This window comes from Heterodontus francisci, chromosome 8, assembly GCF_036365525.1.
Source record: "Heterodontus francisci isolate sHetFra1 chromosome 8, sHetFra1.hap1, whole genome shotgun sequence".
NCBI lineage: Eukaryota > Metazoa > Chordata > Chondrichthyes > Heterodontiformes > Heterodontidae > Heterodontus > Heterodontus francisci.
Window position 1 is genome coordinate 42,317,691 of NC_090378.1, and position 22,852 is coordinate 42,340,542.

General features: G+C 46.3%; 1 protein-coding gene and 1 pseudogene across 5 annotated transcripts in view; one reads left to right on the forward strand and one right to left on the reverse strand.

Annotated features, from left to right (window-relative positions):
* rnf220a (ring finger protein 220a) overlaps window positions 1-22,852 on the reverse strand; it is a 546,071-nt gene that overhangs the window by 203,950 nt on the left and 319,269 nt on the right. The gene's annotated exons all lie outside the window — the stretch shown is intronic.
* Window positions 9,702-9,829, forward strand: LOC137373281 (U2 spliceosomal RNA; annotated as a pseudogene).

Consider the following 22,852-nt stretch of genomic DNA (forward strand, 5'->3'; position numbering starts at 1 on the left):
TTATTACCTGAGCCATGTGCAAATTGGTATAGGGCAAAAAAGATAAGAGAAATTTATGCGTGGCTCAAAGACTGGTGTGGGAGAAGTAGATTCCGGTTTGTGAGGCATTGGAACCAGTACTGGGGAAAGTGGTGGCTGTACTGTTGGGACGGTCTACGCCTGTACTGCGCTGGGGCCGGTGTTCTAGCGAGCCGCATAACTAGGGAAGTAGAGAGGATTTTAAACTGAATAGTGGGGGCAAGGGATCAAATTTGGGAAGATGTGGTAAATCAAGGAGTAGAGACAAGGCAAGACAGAAAAGTATTAATGTGGGAAATAATAAACAGACTGTGACAGGAAGCGACAGAGCATACACATCTAAGAGTAAATCAACAGATAAGACTAGAGGTTACAAAAATAATAAAAGGACAAAACTAAAGGCTCTGTATCTGAATGCACATAGTATTTGAAACAAAACAGATGAACTGAGAGCACAAATAGAAATGAATAAGTACGATCTGATAGCCATTACAGAGACATGGCTGCAGGACGACATAGATTGGGACCTGAATATTGAAGGGTACATGGCATTTAGGAAGGACAGGAAGCTAGGAAAGGTGGAAGAGTAGCTCTGTTAATTATTGATGGTATTAGTGCAATAGAGAGGGATGACCTAAGTTCAGGAGACCAGGATGTAGAAGCAGTTTGGGTAGAGATGAGAAATCACAAAGGCAAGAATTCACTTGTGGGAGTGGTGTACAAGCCACCTAACATTAACCACACTGTAGGACAGGGTATAAAGGAAGAAATAATGGCACCTTGTCAGAAAGGTACAGCAATAATTATGGGGGATTTTAACCTACATATAGACTGGAAAAATCAGATGGGCAGAGGTAGCCTAGATGACGAGTGCATAGAATGTTTTCGGGATAATTTCTTGGAACAATATGTTCTGGAGCCAACCAGAGAGCAGGCTATACTAGACCTGGTATTGTGCAACGAGATAGGATTCATTAATGACCTCATAGTTAAGGCGCCCCTCGGTAGCAGCAACTGTAAAATTATTGAATTTTACATTCAGTTTGAGGGAGAGAAGAGTGGGTCCAAGACGAGTATTTTAAACTTAAGTAAGGGCAATTATGAGGGTATGAAAGCAGAGTTAGCGAAAGTGAATTGGCAAATCAAGTTAAGGGATAGGTAAATAGGGATGCAAGGCAGACATTTAAGGGGATATTTCAGAATACACAGAACAGATACATTTCAAAGAGAAAGAAAAATTCCAAGGGCGAGACCCGTCATCCGTGGTTAACTAAAACAGTTAAAGACAGTATCAAAATGAAAGAAAAAGCCTATAATTGAGCAAAGATGGGAGGCAGGTCAGAAGATTGGACAGAATATAAAAAACAGCAAAGAATAACTAAAATATTGATAGGGAAGGTAAAATTAGAGTACGAGAGAAAGCTAGCTAGAAATATAAAGAAAGATAGTAAGAGCTTCTATAGATATTTAAAAAAGAAAAGTTAACAAAGTGAGCGTTGGACCGAAAGAAAGTGAATCTGGGGAATTCATAATGGATAATAAGGAGATGGCAGATGAACTGAACAGATATTTTGCACCAGTCTTCACTATTGAGGATACAAGTAACATCCCAGTATTAGCTGTAAGTCAGGAAATGGAAAGGAGGGAGGGGAGGAACTCAAGAAAATTACAATCACCAGGGTAGTGGTACCGAACAAATTATTGGAGCTGCGGGCTGACAAGTCCCCGGGTCCTGATTGACTTCATCCTCGGGTGTTAAAAGAAGTGGCAAGTGAGATAGTTTATGCATTAGTTTTAATTTTCCAATATTTCCCAGATTCGGGGAAGGTTCTGTTAGATTGGAAAATCGTGAATGTAACTCCTTTATTCAAAAAGTGATAGAGACAGAAAGCAAGAAACTACAGGCCAGTTAGTTTAACATCTGTCTTAGGGAAAATGTTAGAAGCTATTATTAAAGACGGTATAGCAGGGCATTCAGAAAAATTCAAGGTAATCAGGCAGAGTCAACATGGTTTTGTGAAAGGGAAATCATGTTTAACCAATTTATTGGAGTTCTCTGAGGGAGTTACATGTGCTGTAGATAAAGGGGAACCGGTGGATGTATTGTACGTAGATTTCCAGAAGGCATTTGATAAGGAGCCACATCAAAGTTTATTGCAGAAAATAAAAGCTCATGGTGGAGGGGGTAACAAATTGGTATGGATAGAAGATTGGCTAGCTTACAAGAAACAGAGAGTAGGCATAAATGGGTCATTTTCTGGTTGGCAAGATGTAATGAGTGGTGTGCCACAGGGAACTGTGCTGGGGCCTCAACATTTTACAATTTACATAAATGACTTAGATGAAGGGATCGAAGGGATGGTTTCTAAATTGGCTGATGACACAAAGGTAGGTAGGAAAGTAACTTGTGAAGAGGAGATAAGAGGGCTACAAAGGGATATAGATAGGTTAAGTGAATGGGCAAAGACCTGGCAAATGGAGTATAATGTGGGAAAGTGTGAAATTGTCCATTTTGGCAGGAAGAATAAGAGAGAAGCATATTATCTAAATGGTGAGAGATTGCAGAGCTCTGAGATGCAGAGGGATCTGGGCGTCCTAGTGCATGAATCACAAAAGGTTAGTATGCAGGTACAGCACGTAATTGGAATAGAATGTTATTGTTTGTCACGAGGGGAATTGAATACAAAAACAGGGAGGTTATGCTTCAGCTATACAGGGCATTGGTGAGACCACATCTGGAGTACTGTGTACAGTACTGGTCTCATTTAAGGAAGGATGTAAATGCGTTGGAGGCAGTACAGAAAAGGTTAACTAGACTAATCCTGGAATGGGTGGGCTGTCTTACGAGGAAAGATTGGACAGGTTAGACTTGTATCTGCTGGAATTTAGAAGAGTAAGAGGTGACTTGATTGAAATATATAACATCCTGAGGGATCCTGACAGGGTGGATGTGGAAAAGATGTTTCCCCTTGTGGGAGAATCTAGAACTGGGGGTCACTGTTTAAAATTAGGGGATGCCCATTTAAGACAGAGATGAGGAGAAATATTTTCTCTCAGGTTCATAGAGTCATAGAGTTATACAGCACAGAATCCCATTTTCCCACATTTGGCCCGTAGCCTTTTATGCTTTGGCGTTTCAAGTGCTCATCTAAATACTTCTTAAATGTTGTGAGGGTTCCTGCCTCTACCACCCCTTCAGGCAGTGTGTTCCAAATTCCAACCACCCTCTGGTTGAAAACATTTTTCCCCAAATCCCCTCTAAACCTCCTACTCTTTACTTTAAATCTATGCCCCCTGGCTATTGACACCTCCACTAAGGGAAAAAGTTTCTTCCTATATATCCTATCTATGCCCCTCATAATTTTGTATACCTCAATCATATCTCCCCTCAGCCTTCTCTGCTCTCAGGAAAACAACCCTAGCCTTTTCAGTCTCTCTTCATAGCTGAAATGTTCCAGCCCAGGCAACATCCTGGTGAATCTGCTCTGCACCCTCTCCAGTGCAATCACATCTTTCTTATTGTGTAGTGACCAGAACTGTACACAGTACTCCAGCTGTGGTTTAACTAGCATTTTAAACAGCTCCATCATAACCTCCCTGCTCTTATATTCTATGCCTTGGCTAATAAAGGCAAGTATCCCATGTGCCCTCCTAACAACCTTATCTACCTGTGCTGCTGCCTTCAGTGATCTATGGACAAGTACACCAAGGTCCCTCTGACTCCCTGTACTTCCTAGGGTCCTACCATCCATTGTATATTCCCTTGCCTTGTTAGTCCACCCAAAATGCATCTCCTCACACTTCTCAGGATGAAATCCCATTTGCCACTGCTCTACCCATCTTACCAGCCCATCTACATCATCCTGTAATCTAAGGCTTTCCTCCTCACTATTTACGACACCACCAATTTTTGTGTCATCAGCAAACTTCCTGATCATACCTCCTATATTCACATCTAAATCATTAATGTACACTACAAACAGCAAGGGTCCCAGCACCGATCCCTGCGTACACCACTGGTCACAGGTTTCCAATCTCAAAAACAACCCTCGATCATCACCCTCTACCTCTAGCCACTAAGCCAATTTTGGATCCAATTTGCCAAATTGCCCTGGATTCAATGGGCTCTTACATTCTTGACCAATCTCCCATGCGGGACCTTATCAAAAGCCTTACTGAAGTCCATGTAGACTACATCAATTGCTTTACCCTCATCTACACACCTAGTCACCTCCTCGAAAAATTCAATCAAATTTGTTAGACATGATCTGCCCCTGACAAAGCCATGCTGACTATCCTTGATTAATCTCTGCCTCTCCAAGTGGAGATTAATCCTGTCCCTCAGAATCTTTTCCAATAGTTTCCCTACCACTGATGTTAGACTCACTGGCCTGTAATTACCTGGTATATCCCTACTACGCTTCTTGTATAATGGTACCACATTCTCTGTACTCCAGTCCTCTGAGATCTCTCCTGTGGCCAGAGAGGATTTGAAATTTGTGTCAGAGTCCCTGCAATCTCCTCCCTTGCCTCATATAGCAGCCTGGGATACATTTCATCTGGGCCTGGGGATTTATCCACTTTTAAGCCCACTAAAACCTCCTCCCTTTCAATGCTAATTTGTTCAAGTATATCATAATCCCCCTCCCTGATCTCTACACCTACATCATCCTTCTCCATCGTGAACACAGATGAAAAGTAATCATTTAAAACCTCACCTACATCCTCCGGCTCCACACACAGATTGCCACTTTGGTCCCTAATGGGCCCTACTCTTTCCCTGGTTATCCTCTTGCCCTTAATGTACTTATAAGATGCCTTAGGATTTTCCTTTATCTTGCCCACCAGTGTTTTTATCATGTCCCCTCTTCACTCTCCTAATTACTTTTTTAAGTACCCCCCTACACTTTATATACTCTAGGGCCTCCACTGTTTTCAGCCCTCTGCATCTGCCATAAGGCTCCTTTGTTTTCCTTATCCAGTCCTCGAAATCCCTTGACATCCAGGGTTCCCTGGACTTGTTCGTCCTACCCTTCACCTTTATAGGAATATGTTGGCCCTGAACTCTCACTATTTCCTTTTTGAATGACTCCCACTGGTTTGATGTAGACTTTCCTACAAGTAGCTGCTCCCAGTCCACTTTGGCCAGATCCTGTTTTATCATACTGAAATCGGCCTTCCCCCAATTCAGTACCTTTATTTCCGGTCCATCTTTGTCCTTTTCCAGAACTACCTTAAATGTAACAGAGTTATGGTCACTACCCCGAAATGGTCCCCCACTGACACTTCTACCACTTGTTCGGCTTCATTCCCTAAGATTAGGTCTAGTACTGCCCCTTCTCTTGTAGGACTTTCTACGTGCTCCTAGATGCACTTTAAGAATTCCGCCTCCTTTAAGCCTTTTGCACTAAGACTATCGCACTTAATCTTGGGGAAGTTGAAATCCCCTACTATTATTTTTACACCTCTCTCAGAGGGTCATGAGTCTTTGGAATTCTCTTCCTCAAAAGGCGGTGGAAGCAGAGTCTTTGAATATTTTTAAGGCAGAGACATATAGATTCTTGATAAGCAAGGGAGTGGAAGGTTATTGGGGGTAGGTGGAAATGTGGAGTAATCTGTTCAGCCATGAGCTTATTGAATGGCAGAGCAGGTTCGAAGGGCCGAGTGGCCTACTCCTGATCCTAATTCGTATGTTCGTATTTTCATACAGAGCTCAGGGGCGAAAAAAACACCTTTTTTTAAAAAAATGCTGTCTTCGGTCAGTCAAGAAGTGGAAAAGGGGAAGCCATCCCTATCATCTCTCATCTGTCCGTAACAGATGGCTTTTGTCTTCTCAATATTTAGTTGGAGGAAATTTCAGCTTATCCAGAACCAGATATCGTCCAAGCATTCTGACAGTTTAGGTACAAGGTGGGGGTCAAGAGAGGTGGAAGTGAGGTCAAGCTGGGTATCAGCAACATACTGGAAATTGGTACTGTGTTTTCAGATGATATTGCTGAGGGGCAGCATGTAGATGAGAAATTGGAGGGACCAAGGATAGGTCCTTGGGGGACACTAGGGGTAATGGTGCAGGGGAGGAAAGAGAAGCCATTGCAGGTAATTTTCCGTCTGCAATTGGATAGGTAAGAACAGAACCAGGTGAGTGCAGTCCCACCCAGCAGACCACAGTGGAGAGGTGTTGAAGCAGAATTTTAAGGTCAACCATGTAAAAAGCTGCAGACAGGTCGAAAAGCATGAGGAGGGATAGTTTACCTTTGTCACAGTCACATAGGATTTCATTTGTGGCTTTGGTCCGAGCCGTTTCAGTACAATGGCAGGAGCAGAAACCTGATTGGAGGGATTTGAACACAAAGTTCTGAGAAAGATGAGAATGGATTTTTGAGATGACATCACAGTCAAGGACTTTGGTGAGGAAAGGGAGGTTCTAGATGGGGCAGTAGTTTACAAGAACAATGGGGCCAAGGGTTTTTTTTGAGGAGAGGAGTGATGATGCCAGATTTGAAGGAGGAGGGAACAGTACCTGAGGAGAGACAACTGAATGGTGGAGCAGGCTCGAGTGGCCGAGTGGCCTACTCCTGCTCCTAATTTGTATGTTCGTATTAAAATAACTGTTAATAATATTTAATAATATTTACATAGGCATATACATTAGCCACTTTGAGCATAACAAAGTCCTGCAAAGAACGAAATAAATAACTAGCTAATATCTCTTTGGTAATGATAGTTGAGGAAATAATGTTCTTTTGTTCTTTTTTGAATCGTGCCAATCAATCTTTAATGCTGGCCAGGATCACGATAACAAGTATACAAATTAGTTTGGCAAATTCTAGATCTGCCAGTGAAATACTCCTTCAGTACTGCACTGCAATATCAGCCTAGATTATCTCGCGCTTTTTATCTTCAAAGGTGTTCATTGGGCGAGAGAGAGACAGAGGGAAATGTCCCAACTCCAGAAAAGAATGCAAAATCTGCTCCGGCTGCAGTCGATGGGGGTCGAGGTCAAGGAGGACCTCCAAGAAGTGAAGGGCCAGCAGGCCTCGTTCTTTGCCACGGAGGCCTCCAAGATCATCTTCCGGTCCAGAGTCCGCTCCATTGAGCAGTATGAGACGTGCTCGCGTTACTTCTTCCAAAAGGTACACAGAGAGAGCTCTGTCAGCAGCAGCCTGAAGGAAGAGGATGGCTCTGTAACGTTTACGCAGTCCGACATACTAAGGATCAGCAAATCCTTTTATGCTGGGCTGTATGACGCAAAGCCCACAGACAGCAGAGCCTCCCAGTCCTTCCTGTCATCTATCACAGAGGTCTTAGATGACAGCACGAGGGAGCGACTGGACAAGCCGCTAACTCTGGACGAGCTGACAAAGGCCGTCGAGTCCTTCGAGACGAGTAAAACTCCCGGAAGCGATGGCTTACCGGTCGAGTTGTATTCGGCCCTGTGGGACTGGGTCGGCCCGGACCTGCTGGAAGTATACGAGTATGCTCCTGACCGACAGCATGTCAGAATCCATGAGGAAAGGCATCATCACCCTCATACAAGCAGAAGGGGGAGAGGGCAGAAATCAGAAATTGGCAGCCCATCTCACTGCTTAATGTTGACTACAAGATTCTGTCCAAAGTCATAGCCAGTCGAGTGAAGTCTGCTCTGGAGGTGGTGATTCACCCTGATCAGACCTGTACTGTACCCAGCAGGAAGATCTCCGATAGTCTCGCGCTACTCAGGGATACGATCGCCTACGTATGGGACAGGAGGGTGGATACCTGCCTCATCAGCCCGGACCAGGAGAAGGCTTTTGACAGGATATCGCACACCTATATGATGGACGTGCTTTCCAAAATGGGGTTTGGGTTGGGAATCTGTAATTGGATCAAACTGCTCTACACAAACATCAGTAGCGCAGTCTCAATCAATGGGTGGGAATCAGAAAGTTTCCCGATCCAATCCGGAGTCAAGCAGGGCTGTCCTCTCTCCCCGGTCTTGTTTGTTTGCTGTATTGAACCCTTTGCTGAGTCTATTAGGAAGGATGCGAGCATAAGAGGGGTGACAATCCCAGGCAGTGGAGGCACTCATGTTAAAACCTTCCTGTGCATGGATGACGTCGCCGTCTTCTGCTCGGATCTGTTGTCTGTGCGCAGACTGATGAGCATCTGCGACCAGTTCGAACTGGCCTTGGGAGCCAAAGTTAACCACAGCAAGAGCAAGGCCATGTTCTTTGGGAACTGGGCTGACCTATCCTTTGTCCCCTTCACCGTCAGGTCAGACTACCTGAAGGTGCTGGGGATATAGTTTGGAAGGGCCGGGGCATGCACCAAAACCTGGGAGGAGCAAGTAGCCAAGGTACAACACAAGCTGAGAATGTGGGGGCAGCGATCTCTCTCCATTGTGGGTAAGAACCTGGTCATCAGGTGCGAGGCGCTCACGTTGTTGCTGTACGTGGCGCAGGTCTGGCCCATACCCCACTCCTGTGCTGTGGCGGTCACCCGAGCCATTTTCCGCTTCATCTGGGGATCCAAAATGGACTGGGTCCGGAGGGACATGATGTTCAAACCTCTGGATAAGGGCGGGAAAAATGTACCCAACGTGGCCCTCATCCTGATGACTACCTTCGCGTGTGGCTTCATCAAGCTGTGTGTAAACCTCCAGTACGCATACTCCAAGTTTCATTACTTGCTGAGGTTCTATCTGTCCCTGGTGTTGCGAAGGATGAGCCTGGTCACATTGTCGCAAAACGCTCCATCCAGTTGGACTGTGCCGTACCACCTATCCTTCGTGGAGCAGTTTCTGCGGGAAAACACCTTTGACCACCGATCCATCAGGCAGTGGTCTGCATGGAATGTCCTCAAGGCCCTACAGGAAAAAGAGACGGTGGATCCTGTCGGATGGTTCCCCAAGCAGACCACCAAAGTCATTTGGCGGAATGCCTCATCACCAGAACTTTCAAACAAGCACCAAGATGTAGCTTGGCTGGTGGTGAGAAGAGCCCTCCCCGTCAGACCTTTCCTGCACGTCCGAAGTCTCACCCCCTCCGCACAATGCTCCCGCGGTGGCTGTGGTGGGGAAGAGATGGTTGCCCACCTCCTTCTGGAATGGTCTTTGCAAAACAGGTGTGGAAAGAGATGCAGTGGTTTTTGTCGAGGTTCATCCCAAGCAGCACTGTAACACATGAGTCTGTGCTCTACGGGCTGTTTCCAGGGACGCACACCGAGATAAACATCAACTGCTGCTGGAGGACTATCAATTCGGTGAAAGACGCCCTCTGGTCTGCCCGAAACTTGCTGGTCTTCCAGCGCAAAGAGTTGTCCATGACCGAATGTTGCAGACTGGCACATTCCAAGGTCCAGGACTATGTGCTGAGGAACGCACTAATGCTTGGGGCAGCCGCAGCAAAGGCTCAAATGGGAAAGACCACTGTGTAAGGTCCCCCCACCAAGCTGAACTGAGGGGCTGGATCCATGGGAAACCCCTCGAACTGTATTGGGAAATTTTTTGTTTGCTGTAAAATGTAAAAATGTATATGGCATGACAAATGAAATGGGAGGGTTGTGAGGCAACTCATGATTGTATTGAAGGAAACTGATCACCCATGCACTGTTTGTATTTTTTGACTTGGTGCTGTTTGAAACTGTTTGTTAATGCATTTTTTTACAGATTTTTATGAATAAAGTATATTTTGGAAATAAAAAAAAAATCTCGGCCTTTTGGCCAAGATCAAGTGGAGTATCTGTTCTTATCAGTACTTACTTTGCAGAGGAGAAACCATGATCAGTGGCTTTTGATCCTGGGTAGGCTTAGAGTAAAACGTCTATAACCAATCTTCGAGCTTCAGGCCAGGGAGTGCGTAACACCGTTCGGGTGGTGGTGAAGGACAAGGAAGGAGATGCACCAGTCGATAGCACCTTCTTCATCAAGAAAATCCCCATCGATTGCTGTGGATTTCAAGCAACGGACATCTTCTGCCTGCAGGATTTCCCCAGCAGTGGATATTTCGACGTGACGTTCAAGAATGTGGCAGGATGCATCAAGTTCCTGAAGGCGTTCAAGGAGAAAGGGGACCGGGCGCCACTGTCTATCCTCACAGTGGAGCCGCTCTTCACACTTCCGTCACAACGTGACCGGGTGGTGACGTTTCACCTCTACAACCCCCATGTTCCTGTGGTGGATCTGCTCACATTTCTCGCCAGGTATGTCGAGGTGGCCAGCAGCAGCACTGATGTCAAGGACCCTTTTGGGATTTGGACCAGCAAGCGGCAGGTCAAGGTGACCTTGAAGGTCGATGCCAATGGAGCCATCATCCACACTCCGTCCAGCTTCGCTGGGGGAAGTCGAGGCTTCTTTGTCTACGCTGGGCAGCCCAGAGTTTGTCGCACCTGGGGCAAATCTGGTCACATGGCAGCTAACTGCAGCATGGTTGTCTGCAAGAAGTGCAAGGAGGAAGGCCATCAGACCAAGGACTGTAAGCAGACTAAGTGTTGCAACTTGTGTGGTGCGGCAGGCCACCTCTACAAAACCTGCCCCAAACGCTGCCTCAGTTATGCTCAGGCGGCAAGGTCCAAGGAAAGGCCGGGAGAAGGTACGACGAAGGCATCCGTTGCTGGAAAAGAGACAAGCAACCTTCTCCACAGCAAGGAAAGTATACTTGAGAAGGAGAAGAAAGGGGAGGCAGCTGAAACCAGCGACCCAGCACCTACCCTGCGCCCGGAAACCCTTCCTCCACAGACAGAATCAATGGAGGAGGAGGCAGCAAATGGACAAACAGGTCAGTGGCAAGTGGTACAAAGGAAAAGCACAAAGAAAAGACCTCCAAAAACGGAACAGGCCACCACCCAAACCAGTGGCAAGAGGAGGCTAGCATCTGAGACAGACCAAAGCAGCTCCTCTTCATTGGACGAGGAATTGCTGGAACAACGGCCCCTTCAAAAGAGGCGGCAGAACTCAAAGGAGCTGGAAGATAAAGCCCCCCAGCCCCCAGGCACTGGAAGCTGTGATGGGCCCGGCGTGCCCCAACCCCAAAGCGCCACACCTAGCGGCATGGCCAGCGCATCCCAGCTCCGGGACAACGTGAGCAAAGACACGTCTGGCACACCTCAGCTCCGGGAAGCCGGGAGCAGTGATGTTTTCGAGGAGGAACAGAGGGGAACAGCAGAGGACAACCCAATCCTTGCTGCCTACAAGACCCCCCCCGATGTCACCCCAGCGGAACAAACCCTGCATGAAAAACCAGGAGGGGTTTCTGAGCCCAACGAACATGAAACAGCTTGCGCACACTATGGGTATGCAGGAACATCCCGAAGGACTGGGACTAGCAAGGACAAATGGTATGGGAAGCAACAACTAACTTTAAAAAAAATGGGTATAAGGATTGCTTCAATTAATGTGCGTAGCATTAAATCACTACACGATGTGTTTCAACCTTGGATTACCTCGCCAAGGTCAAAGCCGACCTACTGTTTCTGCAGGAGTGTGGAATACCACACCTCAGCACCTACAGGCAGTGGTCGCGATGGTGGTCCCACGGGCCATCGATCTGGTCGGGGGGTAATGATTGCCGTTCCTCTGGCCTGGGTATTCTGCTGCGGGGAGGTAACTTCACCATCTCCGAAGTTAAGGAGGTGGTGGGCGGTCGCCTCCTCGTAACAGATGTAATGTGCAACAACGCTCCGCTCCGGTTGATCAACGTGTACGCCCCGGTTCAATGCAGCGAGCGGCTGACCGTCTTCCAGCAGCTCCCAATGCTGCTGGCGACGTCCAGGCTGGTCATCCTAGGCGGTGACTTCAACTGCATCATCGATGCAGCTGGACGATCCGGCAGAGACGACAGCAAACTGGACGCTACGTCCTGATTCCTAATAGAAACAGTAAAAGATGCCAAACTGCACAACATCTTCAGTAAACCTGCAGACAGAGTGCAGCGTAGATAAACATGGTCAAGATCGGACGGGTCTGCCCGTTTTAGGATTGACTTCCTTTTTGTGTCCCATGCTGTCACGGTCGGATCCACCGACGTCAAGCCAGTGTTCTTCTCTGACCACTGCCTCTTACTGGCCAACTGTTACTTTCAGGACGACCAGCGGGTTGGCAGGGGGACAAGGAAGCTCAATGCTACACTGCTAACCCCAGAGAACTTTGAGGAACTCAAAAGGGATTACAAAGGTTGGAGGACCGTGAAACCCCTCTTTGAGTCTCCAGTTCACTGGTGGGAAGCGATCAAGGAGAACAGCAAGAGGTTCTTCATCCTCAAAGGTGTTCAGAGGGCGAGAGAGAGACAGAGGGAAATGTCCCGACTCCAGAAAAGAATGCAAAATCTGCTCCGGCTGCAGTCGATGGGGGTCGAGGTCAAGGAGGATCTCCAAGAGGTGAAGAGCCAGCAGGCCTCGCTCTTTGCCACGGAGGCCTCCAAGATCATCTTCCGGTCCAGAGTCCGCTCCATTGAGCAGTATGAGACGTGCTCATGTTACTTCTTCCAAAAGGTACACAGAGAGAGCTCTATCAGCAGCCTGAAGGAAGAGGATGGCTTAGTAACGTCTTCGCAGTCCGACATACTAAGGATCAGCAAATCCTTTTATGCTGGGCTGTATGACGTGAAGCCCACAGACAGCAGAGCCTCCCAGTCCTTCCTGTCATCTATCACAGAGGTCTTAGATGACAGCACGAGGAAGAGACTGGACAAGCCGCTAACTCTGGACGAGCTGACAAAGGCTGTTGAGTCCATCAAGACGAGTAAAACTCCCGGAAGCGATGGCTTACCGGTCGAGTTGTATTCGGCCCTGTGGGACTGGGTCGGCCCGGACCTGCTGGAAGTATACGAGAGTATGCTCCTGGCCGGCAGCATGTCAGAATCCATGAGGAAAGGCATCATCACCCTCATCTACAAGCGGAAGAGGGAGAGGGCAGAAATCAGAAATTGGCGGCCCATCTCACTGCTTAATGTTGACTACAAGATTCTGTCCAAAGTCATAGCCAGTCGAGTGAAGTCTGCTCTGGAGTTGGTGATCCACCCTGATCAGACCTGTACTGTACCCAGCAGGAAGATCTCCGATAGTCTCGCGCTACTCAGGGATACGGTTGCCTACGTATGGGACAGGAGGGTGGACACCTGCCTCATCAGCCTGGACCAGGAGAAGGCTTTTGACAGAATATCGCACACCTACATGATGGACGTGCTTTCCAAAATGGGGTTTGGGGAGGGAATCTGCAATTGGATCAAACTGCTCTACACAAACATCAGTAGCGCAGCCTCAATCAATGGGTGGGAATCAGAAAGTTTCCCGATCCAACCTGGAGTCAGACAGGGCTGTCCTCTCTCCCCAGTCTTGTTTGTTTGCTGTATTGAACCCTTTGCTGAGTCTATTCGGAAGGATGCGAGCATAAGAGGGGTGACAATCCCAGGCAGTGGAGGCATTCAGGTTAAATCCTCCCTGTACATGGATGACGTCGCCGTCTTCTGCTCAGATCCGCTGTCTGTGCGCAGACTGATGAGCATCTGCGGCCAGTTCGAACTGGCCTCGGGAGCCAAAGTTAACCACAGCAAGAGTGAGGCCATATTCTTTGGGAACTGGGCTGATCTATCCTTTGTCCCCTTCACCGTCAGGTCAGACTACCTGAAGGTGCTGGGGATATGGTTCGGAAGGGCCGGGGCGTGCACCAAAACCTGGGAGGAGCGAGTAGCCAGGGTGCAACACAAGCTGAGCATGTGGGAGCAGCGATCTCTTTCCATTGTGGGTAAGAACCTGGTCATCAGGTGCGAGGCGCTCACTTTGTTGCTGTACGTGGCGCAGGTCTGGCCCATACCCCACTCCTGCGCTGTGGCGGTCACCCAAGCCATTTTCCGCTTCAGCTGGGGATCCAAAATGGACCGGGTCCGGAGGGACACGATTTTCAAACCTCTGGATAAGGGCAGGAAAAATGTACCCAACGTGGCCCTCACCCCGATGACGACCTTTGTGTGCGGCTGCATCAAGCTGTGTGTCGACCCCCAGTACTCCAAGTTTCACTACGTGCTGAGGTTCTATCTGTCCCCGGTGTTGCGAAGGATGGGCCTGGTCACATTGCCGCGGAACGCTCCATCCAGTTGGACTGTGCCGTACTACCTATCCTTCGTGGAGCAGTTTCTGCGGGAAAACACCTTTGACCACCGATCCATCAGGCAGTGGTCTGCATGGAATGTCCTCAAGGCCCTACAGGAAAAAGAGACGGTGGATCCTGTCGGATGGTTCCCCAAGCAGACCACCAAAGTCATTTGGCGGAATGCCTCATCACCAGAACTTTCAAACAAGCACCAAGATGTAGCTTGGCCGGTGGTGAGAAGAGCCCTCCCCGCCAGATCCTTCCTGCACGCCCGAAGTCTCACCCCCTCTGCACAATGCCTTCGAGGTGGCTGTGGTGGGGAAGAGACTGTTGCCCACCTCCTTCTGGAATGTGTCTTTGCAAAACAGGTGTGGAAAGAGATGTAGTGGTTTTTATCGAGGTTCATCCCAAGCAGCTCTGTAACACAGGAGTCTGTGCTCTACGGGCTGTTCCCAGGGACGCACACCGAGATAAACATCAACTGCTGCTGGAGGACTATCAATTCGGTGAAAGGCGCCCTTTGGTCTGCCCGAAACTTGCTAGTCTTCCAGCGCAAAGAGTTGTCCACAACCGAATGTTGCAGACTGGCACATTCCAAGGTCCAGGACTACGTGCTGAGGGACGCACTAAAGCTTGGGGCAGCCGCAGCAAAGGCTCAATGGGGAAAGACCACAGTGTAAGGTCCCCCCACCAAGCTGAACTGAGGGGCTGGATCCATGGGAAACCCCTCGAACTGTATCGGGAATATTTTGTGTGTTGTAAAATGTAAAAATATATATAGCATGACAAATGAAATTGAAGGGTTGTGAGACAACTCATGATTGTATTGAAGGAAACTGATCACCTTTGCACTGTTTATATTTTTTGACTTGGTGCTGTTTGAAACTGTTTGGTAATGTATTTTTTATAGATTTTTATGAATAAAGTATATTTTGGAAATAAAAAAAGTGTTGAGTTTTGGACCCATATCTTTCTGTCTTGATGATGAGTGCTACCAACTGAGGAAAATTGACATTTAAGGAGTTACCGAGCTCAACAGTGGGAGTGAAATTCCTCCTGTTGATAATTTGAGCAAAGAAGTTGGTGTGAGCGCAAAATGAAATATCATGTTTTGCAATATAAAAGCAAAATACTGCAGATGCTGAAAATCGGAAATAAAAACAACGAATGCTGGAAATACCCAGCATTTCTGGCAGCATCTGTGGAGAGAGAAGCAGAGTTAACGTTTCAGTTCAGAGTCTTTCAGGCTTCACCAGTCTGATGAAGGATCACTGACCTGAAGCGTTAACTCTGCTTCTCTCTCCACAGATGCTGCCAGACCTGCTGAGTATTTCCAGCATTTCTTGTTTTTATCATGTTTTGCAATTGTGCCAACATTTCATTAAAACATTTTGGCATGAGGAATTTTACCCCCAGCATTAGGAAGTCAAATTATACATTGCATTCATTTACGCTGTTCAGGTTAACTCAACTCTGTCACAGTATCAGACCTGGCAGTTGATAACAAAGAGGCAGAAATAATCATTTCTTGGCCATAATTCTTGATAAAAGTTTGATCTTATTTTGTTCTTTAAAATCAATGCCCTATTATTTTAGCCCCTTTTGCCAGACACCTCTCCTGGATGCAGGTACAATAAGGGCGAGATTTTAAACAAGGAGCTACTAAATTTCAGATCAACATTGATTCGAATATTTTGCAGCTTAAAGCAGTTGCAAGAGTGCGTTCCAAAATTGATGCTGCAAGTTTGCTTAATCACTAACTAACTAGCACCATGGGTTGTGAATGAGTTATGGAAATCTTTCCAATGAGTGAAACAATGTCGCTAACGCACCTTCACTGGTGCGAGATTCTATTCCACGGATGATTTGTTTTTAAGTTTTAATGCATTGTGAAATCAGTTTGCTGAGTTATCATCCACGGCTGTGCGTTATCATGTTTGATTTCACTGCACTGAATTCTTGTGTCACTGAACAGTAATATTCTCATTAACATCCACTGAGGAAAGATTTGTCAGTCATTTGAACTGTGAAATATTCCTCAAAGTATAAATTTATTATATGTACCATTTCCAATAACAAGGGTTGATTATCACTCGATCACGTGATAATCTTGCAACATTCATTAATCCTCGTATGAATTCCATCGCCCATCCACTACATGAAGGACACTCATGACAGCAGCTGATGAGAGTTCTGCCGTCAGCAAACAAAGTGGGACAAAAGACTCTCATGAGTTTCACAGAACAGATTATTTCAAAAAAAAATCACATCTATCCAGTATCTCAATAAGGGGGTCACAAACCTTTGAGTTGTAACATCATTTGATACCCCTCAATATGAATACTCTCACATTTACTATTTTCTACTCAGCAATGTGAATAGTAAAGCAGTGCTATGATTTCTGTTAAATCTTTTTTTGTTAACAGTTGGCCATATGATACTGCTGTATAAAATCAGAATATGGTAAAACAATTCATCCTATCTCATTATGCAACAGCAACAACTTGTATTTATATAGCACCTTTAACATAATAAAACGTCCCAAGGCACTTCACATAAGACGATAAGAAATAGGAGCAGGAGTAGGTTATTCAGCCCTTCGAGCCTGCTCCGTCATTCAATGAGATCATGACTGATCTTCTACTCCAACACCATTTTCCTGCACTATCCCCATAACCCTTGATGTTTTTAATATGTAGAAATCTATCGATCTCTGTCTTGAACATACTCAATGACTGGGCCTCCACAGCCCTCTGGGGCAAAAGATTCCAAAGATTCACCACCCTCTGAGTGAAGAAATTCCTCCAAATCTCAGTCCTAATTGGCCTGCCCCTTATTCTGAGACTGTGTCCCCTGGTTCTGAACTCCCCAGCCAGGGGAAACATCCTTCCTGCATCAACCCTGTTGAGCCCTGTAAAAATTTAGTATGTTTAAATGAGAGCACCTCTCATTCTCCTAAACTCTCGAGAATACAAGCCCAGCCTCCTCAATCTCTCCTCATCCGACAATCCCTCCATCCAGAAATTAGTTTGGTGAATTATAAAGGAGCATTATAAAATAAAGTATAACACTGAGCCACAAAAGGAGATATTAGGTCAGATGACCAAAAGCTTGGTTAAAGAGGTAGGTTTTAAGGAGTGTCTTAAAGGAGGAAAGTGAGGTGGAGAGGCAGAAAGGTGTAGGGAGGGTATTCCAGAGCTTGGGGCCTAGGCAATTGCAGATGTCACCACCAATGTTGGAGCAATTAAAATCAGGGATGCACAAGAGGCCAGAATTAGAGGAGTGCAGATATCTTGGAGGGTTATGGGGCTGGAGTAGATTACAGAGATAGGGTAGGGTGAGGCCATGGAGGGATTTGAAATCAAGGATGAGAATTTTAAAATCAAGACATTGCTTGAGCGAGAACCAATGTAGGTCAACGAGCAGACAGGTGAAAAGGGAACGGGACTTGGTGTGAGTTAAAACAGGAGCAGCACAGTTTTGGATGACCTCAAGTTTATGGAGAGCAGAATGTGGGAGGCCAGCCAGGAGTGCGGAGGAATAGTCAAGTCTAGAGGTAAAGAAGGCATGACTGAGGGAAAACACAAACAACTTCTGAAGCATGCATCTAGCTTAGCACAATGTCCATACCTCAGCTCAGCACACTAACTCAAGTTTTATTACTTCTGTAAGCCGTAAGGTCCAAAACATGTCATTTTTTTTGTGATACTCTTGATTCTCCCTTGAGATGGTGGATTGAAGGCTACGCTGCTTTGTAAGGACAGGACTATTTTACCGTATAACATGCAATGTATGGAAAAAAAAAATCTTCACTTGTTGTCTCAATTTGTGTTCTTTTCTCTACACTGAAACTTTTCCAATCTCAGTCATGGCATCAAGGAAATAAATGGAAGCCAGGCATGTCCACATAGATACGGGGGGTGGGGGAGCAGAGGGAGTTGTGGGGGTCAAACCATTGGACACCTCATTTATTAGTTGCAAATCTCCCTCCATGTGGAAAGCACAATTATTCCTCTCTTACCTTTACTTCACTCAGATCACATTAAAAGCCATGGACTGCAAGGAGTTAAAGCTACAGCTGATCCTCTGGAGAAAAAATCTAAATCATAAACTCTGCTGACACTGTTGTCTACTTGTGACAAATGAAAAGGAATGACGCCTTTGCCTAAATAATAGTTGCTATCGAATAAAAGACAAGTCTCGTCTCCTGATACACTCATCCTTGCACAAGTAGCAGAAGAATAACGGCTCAGTATTAATTATTAAATAATGGTTCTCTTTGTGCCATGATAGATAACATTCAATCCATTCAGTTATTCAGGCAATACAGGCTAATCTTTAGCACAATGGTTCCCTGAATACGATCCCTGCTCCCTGCCTTCTTTAACCCTCTTGGTTCTTGTAATTTTGAATCCATTTCATATTGATTAAAATAATACCAATTGATTTTGTTTCAAGGTACACTTTTCTACTTGAACTGATTTTTCCAAACTTTTCAAAAGAATGTCCACAGTTTAAATGCTATAGATGGTTGAGTAGATTACAGGAGCTTTTGAATACCTATTGACAAAATCCATACTTTGCTGGTTTTGATGGCAGTTGAAAGCTATAACAGTTACCTATTACTTGAGGGTTTCAAAGTAAACAAGAATGTATTACAATGCACAAAAATGAAGGCTAAGGGTATCAGCAGACACTAGGGTTGATATGTAAATATGCCTGATGAGGAATTATGAGGGAGGCAGTGGCGTAGTGGCATTGTCACTGAACTAGTAACCCAGACACCCAGGTTATCTGGGGACATGGGTCCGAATCCCACCATGGCAGAAAGTAGAATTTGAATTCAATTCATAATTCTGGAATTTAAAGCTAGTCTAATGACAGCCATGAAACTATTGTTGATTGTTGAAAAAACCCATCTGGTTTACTAATGTCCTTTAGGGAAGGAAATCTACTGTCCTTACCTGGTCTGGCCTACATATGACTCCAGACCCACAGCAATGTGGTTGACTCTGAAATGGCCTAGCAAGCCACTCAGTTGTATCTAACAATAATGGAGTCAATAAGGAATGAAACCGGCATTGACCTAGGCACCAGAAATGACAATGGCAAGCACTGTCAACCCTGCAATGTCCTCCTTACTAACATCTGGGGGCTTGTGCTAAAGTTGGGAGAGCTGTCCCACACACGAGTCAAGCAACAGCCTGACATAGTCATACTCACAGAATCATACCTTACAGACAATGTCCCAGACACTGCCATCACCATCCCCTTGTGTGTCCTGTCCCACCAGCAGGACAGACCCAGCAGAAGTGGTGGTACAGTGGTATACAGTCGGGAGGGAGTTGCCCTGGGAGTCCTCAAAATCAGCTCCAGACCCCATGAAGTCTCACGGCATCAGGTCAAACCTAGACAAGGAAACTTCTTGCTGATTACCACCTACCACCCCCACCCCTCCTCAGCTGATGAATCAGTACTCCTCCATGTTAAACAGCACTTGGAGGAAGCATTGAGGGTGGCAAAGACACAGAATGTACTCTGGGTGGGAGATTTCAATGTCCATCACCAAGAGTGGCTCGCGTAGCAGCTCTACTGGCCGCAGGTGGAGAGAAAAATATACTTAACCCGGTCCTCACCAATCTGCCTCCTGCAGATGCATCTGTCCATGACAGTATTGGTAGGAGTGACCACTGAACAGTCCTTGTGGAGACAAAGTCCCGTCATTACATTGAGGATACACCCCAGCATGTTGTGTAGCACTACCACTGTGCTAAATGGGATAGATTTCAAACAGATCTAGCAATGCAAACCTGGGCATCCATGAGGTGCTGTGGGTCATCAGCAACAGCAGAATTGGACTCAACCGCAATCTGTAACCTCATGGCCCGGCATATCCCCCACTCCACCATTATCATCGAGCTGGGGGATCAACCCTGGTTCAATGAAGAGTGCAGGAGGGCATGCCAGGAGCAGCACCAGGCATACCTCAAAATGAGGTGTCAACCTGGTGAAGCTACAACACAGGACTACTTGCGTGCCAAGCAGCATGCGATAGACAGAGCTAAGCGATCCCATAATCAACGGACCAGAACTAAGCTCTGCAGTCTTGCCACATCCAGTCGTGAATGATGGTGGACAATTAACCAACTAATTGGAGGAGCTGGCTTCACAAATATCCCGATCCTCAATGACGGGGGAGCCCAGCACATCAGTGCAAAAGATAAGGCTGAAGCATTTGCACCAATCTTCAGCCAGAAGTGCCGAGTGGATGATCCATCTCAGCCTCCTTCTGAAGCCAGACTTCAGCCAATTCGATTCACTTGCATGACATCCAGAAACAACTGTAGGCACTGAATACTGCAAAGGCTTTGGGTGCTGACAATATTCCAGCAATAGTACTGAAGACCTGTGCTCCAGAACTTGCCGCGCCCTTAGCCAAGCTGTTCCATTACAGCTACAACACTGACATCTATCCAGCAATGTGGAAAATTGCCCAGGTATGTCCTGTAAACAAAAAGCAGAACAAGTCCAACCCGGCCAATTGCTGCCCCATCAGTCTACTGTCGATCATCAGTAAAGTGATGGAAGGTGTCATAAACAGTGCCATCAAGCAGCACTTGCTTAGCAATAACCTGCTCAGTGACGCTCAGTTTGGGTTCCGCCAAGGCCACTCAGCCCCTGACCTCAATACAGTCTTGGTTCAAACATGGACAAAAGAGCTGAACTCAAGAGATGAGGAGATCTTGATATCAAGGCAGCATTTGACCGAGTATGGCATCAAGGAGCCCTAGCAAAACTGAGGTCAATGGGAATTTGGGGGAAAACTCTCTACTGGTTGGAGTCATACCTAGCGCAAAGGAAGATGGTTGTGGGTATTGGTGGTCAATCATCTCAGTCCCAGGACATCATTGCAGGAGTTCCTCAGGGTAGTGTCCTAGGCACAACCATCTTCAGCTGCTTCATCAATGACCTTTCTCTAATCATAAGGTCAGAGGTGGGGATGTTCGCTGATGATTGCACAATGTTCAGCACCATTCGCGACGACTCAATACTGAAACAGTCCGTGCGGAAATGCAGCAAGACCTGGACAATATTCAGGCTTGGGCTGATAAATGGAAAGTAACATTCACGCCACACAAGTGCCAGGCAATCACCATCTCCAACCTGAGAGAATCTAACCCTCTCCCCCTGACATTCAATGGCATTACGACGCTGAATCACCCATTGTCAACATCCTGGGGGTTACCATTGACTAGAAACAGAACTGCAGTAGCCATATAAACACATGGCTACAAGAGCAGGTCAGAGGCTTGGAATCCTGTGGCGAGTAACTCATCTCCTGATTCCCCAAAGCTTGTCCACCATCTGCAAGGCACAAGTCAGGAGTGTGATGGAATACTCTCCGCTTGCCTGGATGGGCGCAGCTCCAACAACACTCAAGAAGCTTGACACCATCCAGGACAAAGCAGCCTGGTTGAATGGTCCCCATCCACAGACATTTACTCCCTCCACCACTGACACACAATGGCAGCAGTGTGTACCATCTACAAGATGCACTGCAGCAACGCATCAAGGCTCCTTAGACAGGACCTTCCAAACCCATGACCTCTACCACCTAGAAGGACAAGGGCAGCAGATGCATGGGAACACTACCACCTGCAAGTTCCCCTCCAAGCCACATACCATCCTGACTTGAAACTGTATCGCCGCCGTTCCTTCACTGTCACTGGGTCAAAATCCTGGAACTGTCTTCCTAACAGCACTGTTGGCATACCTACCCCACATAGATGGCAGCAGTTCAAGAAGACAGCTCACCACCACCAGGGCAATGAGGGACGGGCAATAAATGCTGGCCTGGCCAGCAATGCCCACATCCCCATAAACGAATAAAAAAGGCTTATTCTGTGCTACTAGTGAGCAGAAAAAGGGAGCATGGGCCAGAAATCAGATACTATACTTTCATGCCATGGTTCCTTCAAGTGCAAGACCCCACCCAAAAGCACAGGATTGATAAATTTACCTTTATATCTGTAACCTTAAGCCCATTGCTGCCATCAGCATTGATTGTATTATACTTTTAGTTTTAAACATAGCTAGCCCAGATTTTTCTTCTAAGTAATGCTCAGACCTGTGTTGTTGGATCTCTGGGGACTGCAGGTATAATAAAGGGATAAATGTGGAAATGAGGGAGAAAATCAGCGCTTCATTCATTGAACCCACCTTCAATTACCTATTGGAACAATGCAACCCTTGACTAATTTGTAAGAGGGTGGGGTTTGCAGAGATGGCACGAGTCAGAAGAGCAGAGGGCATGTGTTTGCAGGTAGGCTGGAGAGTCCACAGGATAAGAAAGGGCTAGGCCCCCTGAGGATTTGTAGATGAATTAGGGACAGAGAACCACAGCAGGTTGACAGGGTCATTGGAGCCTGGGATCTAGTCTAAGATATGTTCTATAAGCTACTGAGTGATCTGGTTTCCACTTCACATACTCGTTGGCAATCTGAAGATCAAAGCAAAGAAGAATATGTATGCTGTGAGGTGAGCGGTGAGTATAACTTGTTGGCGTAGACAACTTGTTGTGCTGTTCAATATGCCTCATTTTCACTTGCATGCTACAGCAACAACATCAGTGAAGGCATCATCAGAAAATGGAAAAAAAACTCTTCAGTTGATCACAACTAATATTTTGGATATAGCAAATATTGACCATACATGTGATTATCCCTTGAATTTATGTTCAAAATAAAGAGTCTTTCTCTTTCATTTGCTCAC